Source organism: Myodes glareolus, chromosome 1 (assembly GCF_982192425.1).
Source record: "Myodes glareolus chromosome 1, mMyoGla1.1, whole genome shotgun sequence".
Taxonomy (NCBI): Eukaryota; Metazoa; Chordata; class Mammalia; order Rodentia; family Cricetidae; genus Myodes; species Myodes glareolus.
The window spans coordinates 46,320,682-46,326,681 of record NC_142026.1 but is presented as its reverse complement, the minus strand read 5'-3'; positions in this window follow the sequence as shown (position 1 = coordinate 46,326,681).

Genomic DNA, 6,000 nt, shown 5'->3' with positions numbered 1-6,000 from the left:
TGCATGTCAAATGACTTGTGGTTTCTCCCCGGGCTCCTCTCAGCCAGCTACTCTGAGAAATGCAAAGGGCTTTTCCGGTCCCTTTCAGATGGTTGTATTCCCTTCAGCACCTACCACAACCCCGCCCCACAGCATGCATGCTAGGGCTTATAATAAAATGCAGTGATGTAGATTCCCTGGGCTCACATTCGATTTGTAAAAGAGCTTTTGGCAGAACGAAGCAACACCTTTTCCTTTTCTGGCAAAGTCTGAAAGCAACACCATGGACCCACTGTGAAGTTTTAAAAACTATATTTTTAAAAATATAGTTTCCCACTGACAGGCAAAAAATGACTTCCTTCTCTAACTTTCCCCCAAATGAAGAAGACCATTGGTTTAATACGTGCAGAGGCACACAGCAAATAATTTCTGAAAATGAAAATGTCCATGTAATGCTTGCAAAAGTACTATTCTTATAAGATAGTATCCTGGACAGGCCTGCCTTTGGGAAACTGATCACCAAGACAATGATTTATGGGAGAGTAACAGTTGCATTTAGTGCCATAGATGGTAAGCTGCTTAAGACCAACTATGATTGAGCTATATTTCTGAATCTCCTGTAGATGTGTTGCTTTTATTGGTTGATGAATAAAGCTGTTTTGGTCAATGACTTAACAGAGTAATGCCAGGTGGGGAATCTGGAGAGAGAGAGAGAGATAGATAGATAGATAGAGAGAGAGAGAGAGATGCAGAGTCAAGGAGATGCCATGTAGCTGCCTAAGGAGAAAGATGCCAGAACATTACTGGTAAGCCACAACTTCATGGAGATACATAGATTAATAGAAATGGATTATTTTAAGATGTAAGAGCTAGCTAGGAATACACCTGAGCCATTTGCCAAGCTGTGTATACTATAGTTAGGTCTGGGTAACCAGGAAACAAGAGCACAGTCTCCATGTACATCCTGCGGTCACATGGATAGGCCTAGCAATCTATCTGAGTACAGCACATGAAGGGAAAGCACAACAGAACTCCATACAGTGAGGACAGATGGCCTGTCCTAGGGACAGATGAGCTCAGCAGTATCAGTTCCTCACAGGCTGATAGCAGTCTGGCACCCCTACCTGTGTTAGCATACTTCTCCAACACACCAGGAAACCCTGGGTTTGCAGCCCCACCAGAAGCATTCCGAGGGCTGTGACTGCTCCGACAGTTCCTCTATGGGTACTTCCGGGCATGGGGCTTTAAAGGGACCAGTGAGAGGGAGGAAACACTACAGGAGGGGTAGGCAAGAGAGGACAATGTGATACGTGTGACGTGAAAACAGAGCGGAGCGCTACCGGAGAGAGCAAGAGGCCCACATGAGGAGAGATCAGTGGGGTACCAGGGTTAATCGGAACAAAGAATACCAAAAGTTAATTTAAACAGAATAGTGAAAAAATGAATATTCTAAAAAAAAAAGCAGTGAGAAAATTCATGAACATTATTAAATATCCCATTCTCTCTCATGTATCTTCAACAGACAATACTTGTATTGTCATGGGAAGGAAATGACATGTTTAGTTAGGCACTTTTTAAAAAGTGGGTTATAGTGATATCTTCCTTTGAGGGAAAAACAGATTGTGCGTAATTACTGTTTGCTATAAGCTGTCTATTCTTAAAAAAAACAACAAAAAAAAACAAAGCAAACATACAAACTTGAGAGTAGGAGCCACAAGGAGTCTGGCTCTGGGGTAAAGGAGAAAATGGATCATAAGCACTAAGTCAGAAGCAGGGAGATGGTACTTGTTACCGTAGTGATGGACGGCCATCCAGACCAGATGGTGACAAGCTGGCTTGTGGTAGAGAGTGAGACAAAATCACTTCCCTTGTGAACTGTGTAGCCGAGAACAGGAAGATCGTGGAGAACCAAATCAACTCTCAGCTCAATAGCCTGTACCATGTCTCCATGAAGACACTGTCTATTTAGGGAACCGTGGCAGTCTACAGACAGCAATCGATGGGTGACAAGCTGTGGGTGACAATCTATGGTGGCAATCTACAGGTGACAATCCACGGGTGACAATGTACGGGTGACAATCTACAGGAGACAATCTATGGATGGTAATCGATGGTGGCAATCTATGGTAGTAATATACAGGGGCCATCTACGAGCCAGTTCAGAGGATTTAAAGTACATAGACTCAGAAAGCAAAAGACTGAACTCCCATTATAAGCAAGAAGTACAGTTACAAAGGTGAAAACAATTTGTTTGGCATCTAGTGACCTAGTTTGTAGAAGGACAGACACAAGGGTTATACCCACGTCTTGCGTTAATTCAGCCTAATGCATTTTCAGTGGAGACCTCATTCCATCAGGTCACATGTCATGACAAGAAAATTGTAACCTCACCCGCAGCACACTTCAGAAATCCACGGTGGGAGATCACCCCCAAAGGCCCAGCTGCTCATTATGACTTCCCATGTCTTGCAAGTTTACTAGGGAAATAGTGGCTGTCCTGTTTCTGACTTAGTTTTCTGATCACTGCTTAATTAAATGGTTAGGAAATTATCATAAATGACAGGCTTCAATGTTTGCCCATTAATGTGACAATATCACAATTCACTGCCTGTAATTAGTAAAAGGAAGTGTACATCAATATACATTAATATGTATCTGCATACACAGTGTTCATATAAATGAATTATGCTCTACATATTGAGCTACAATTCTCATTTATCAGAATCCCTTAACAAATATTTACACGTCTTTATATAAAATCTACTTTATCGATCGCAGTATAATGTTCTACATTATGGATATGTAATAATTTTAGACAAATACAATTAATGAGTGCTCCAATTGTCTGTAATTTTAATCTACTCTACAGAGGAAGGAAGGGCTGCAAACTTCCTATGAAGGATCAGATAATAAATATTTTTGGCTTATGCAAACATAAAGCCACCACAGCAATTATTCAGTTCTATTGTTGTGACAATAAAACAGCCAGCAATGATTAATTTAAAAATTAATTTGACTATATTCCAATAATATTTCATTTTCAAAACGAGGCAGTGGACTGGACCTTGTCATAGTCTGTAACTTGTGAACCTCTAATATTAGGTTTGCATAGCTGTTGCTGTCTTTCCATGGTGTTGCCTCTTCTATTAGCTTTTTAATGCATATACACATGCATACACATATACAATATCAGATAAGGTCATCATAACAAAATGCCATAGTCTGGTAGCTTTAAACAATAGAAATGTGGGGGGTTTTTTATGGTTCTAGAGACCAGGATGCAAGATGAAAATATGTTCTGGATAGTTATCCATGAGAGCTCTCTTTACAGAAGGCAGTTGCTTCATGGTTATTCACATCTTTAGGGTTATTAGAGGTGTGGGAAGAAAATAAAAAGAGAGAGCTCTTTTGGTGCCTCTTCTTTTTAAAATTTTAATATACTTAACTTGGTATATTATTTACCTTTGTAAAATGTACAGCATTTAATCCAAACAGTATAATCTATTTTTCAATCTCTCTTGGGGACCATGTCTTCAAAACTCAATGTGTCCTTTACCCTTTACTGCACACTGTTCCACCCCTCTTTTCATTTGATTACTATTATAATCAAATAGATGTGTGACAAACATGCAAATGTTAAATATAACCTGCTGAGTCCATTTTGTGTTGCTCACATATGCCTATGGCTTTAGGGCTGACCACTTACTATTGTATGACCAGGATAGCTGCTGTGAGAATGTGTCTTCTATGTAGAACAGAGAAACTGCATCCATTAAATGTCAACTGTGGAGGCCCAAAAAATGTGAGCCTATTGCCACCTTGTCTAATAGTCAGAGAGTTTGGAGGTTGTTCAAAATGGTTGACAAGTGTGGCTACATGTCCCAAATCAGAACTTGATTACCTGGTTCTTCTGACATTAAGATGGTTCATACAGGTAGATCTACTCCATCCTGACAAATGGTCAGGATATACAAACATACATCTGCTCCTTCTTTTGTAATAGGAGGGTACCTGGGGAGTGGTTGCCTTCAGAATACTTTTTCTAGCATAGTTTCACTGCCAAAACAACAGAATGCTAGTGACTTGATGCCTCAAAGTGTTAAAGAAATTAACTGTTTGAGTTGTTCTTTGTATCATGTTAAAGAAGTCTTTTGTTGCCTTCGTCCTCCTTTTGTATTGGGGTATAAAAGCGTATAGAAAATTAAATGTGGACAGTTTCAGTATTCACTGGAATGCCCTGCTGGTACTGTTCTATGGTTTCTGTTTTATTATTTTCACATGTATCTTCATATTCTTTACTAATATTTCTAAATCCCCATGCCCCAACCCTGGTAAGAGTTTTTGTGGGGGCCAGTCATGGACAGTCAACAATGTGGTATCCTAAACAAGATCTGAGCAATAACACCACCACCAGTTTATAAGCCAGCAAAGATGTGGAAGACATCACAAGGCCCCACTCCTACAAAAAGAGTTACAGGCAATTAATGACTGCTGGTACTACTGCTTTTAAGGGCACTAAAAACCATCACAAGGGTCCCTCTTTCATGACTGTGTCTTTCCAAATATCACATTGTAAGTTAGTTCCCTGCATATAAATTTTAGAGGAACAAAACAGCCAGTCCATAGCACTGAATAGAAAAATGGATTTTAAAATTATGAATATCAATGTACATTAACAGATTTTCTGCAATTTATAGTTCTATCAAAGTCTGTGAGAGCATCAAATTTCCTACCTGTCGTCATTAGTACCCTTATATGAGTTATATCATTATTTGGTAATCTGGCAAATAAACATAATATTTCCGGTTTGATTTGCATACTTTGATTATTCATAAAGATAATTTCATGTTTATTGGAGAACTGTTATTTTTGTCACCTAGGAATCTCCAATGTATATCAGTTTGCCTATGATAACATTTTTCTCATTGATTTCAATAAATTTTTTATACATGAGAGATGTCAAGTCTTATTTACTTGCCCACATTATATGTTCCCATGACAACTGGATGTGACCTTTATAACACCCATCATATTCTAGAGCACTTGTCCCTTGTTGTCCCTTACTCGCTACATTAAGTTCCTTGAGGTCTAGACAGACTACTTATCTCCAGTTAGTGATGGCCCCGTGCACAGTTTCTGTACCATAGCTGTTGAACCACAAGTGATTGCAAAATATATTGCAAATATTTTTTTCATTTTATTGTAACTGTAACATAGCATCTTTAACAACATAATTTTAAAAAAATGTTTTTTTTTTGGGGTTTGTTCTTTTGAGACAGGGTTTCTCTGTAAAACAGCTCGAACTGTTCTAAAATTTGATGTGTAGACTAGGCTGGCCTTGAACTCACAGAGCTCCACCTGCCTTTGCCTTCCAAACGCTGGAATTTAACATGTACACCACCACCAATGGCATCATTTTTAATTTTTCTAATCGAATTAGTTGATTTTTCTTCGTAGTGCTAGATTTTATACCAAGGTAAGAAAGGCCTTTACTTTCAAACAATTAAAATATTCCCTTTTTATTTCCTTGTACATAGAGCCTCAGTTTTTGCAATTTGATCTTTAGTATACAAAATTTTCATGTTTGGTACAAATAATTAATTTTATTTTTCTCCTAATTGATGCTGTATATTATTGAATGATGCTGTATATTATTGAATGATGCTGTATATTATTGAATGATCAACTCTATACCATCCTATATCTGATTACATGATACTGGCATACTTTGGTACGTGATAGATACATACATATCTGTCTACTGTTTTATCTCCAGCACAGCAGCTATACCTGAATCTACTGCAGCTTCTGCCAGGAAGTGTGGCTTTGCAGTTGGTGGCCCACTTCTCTGGTAGTGGCCTGGGTGGGACTTTCACATTCCACTGGATCTGCCTCCTGTGCCTGTCACCAAAAGCAGTCTTAACTAAATCTCTATCCTTCTATTTTTCAACAGGACTCAAGAGTCAGAGAGTCAGGGTGAAAACATGCTAGCTCAGAGAGGTTGAGGAGCAACTAACTTAC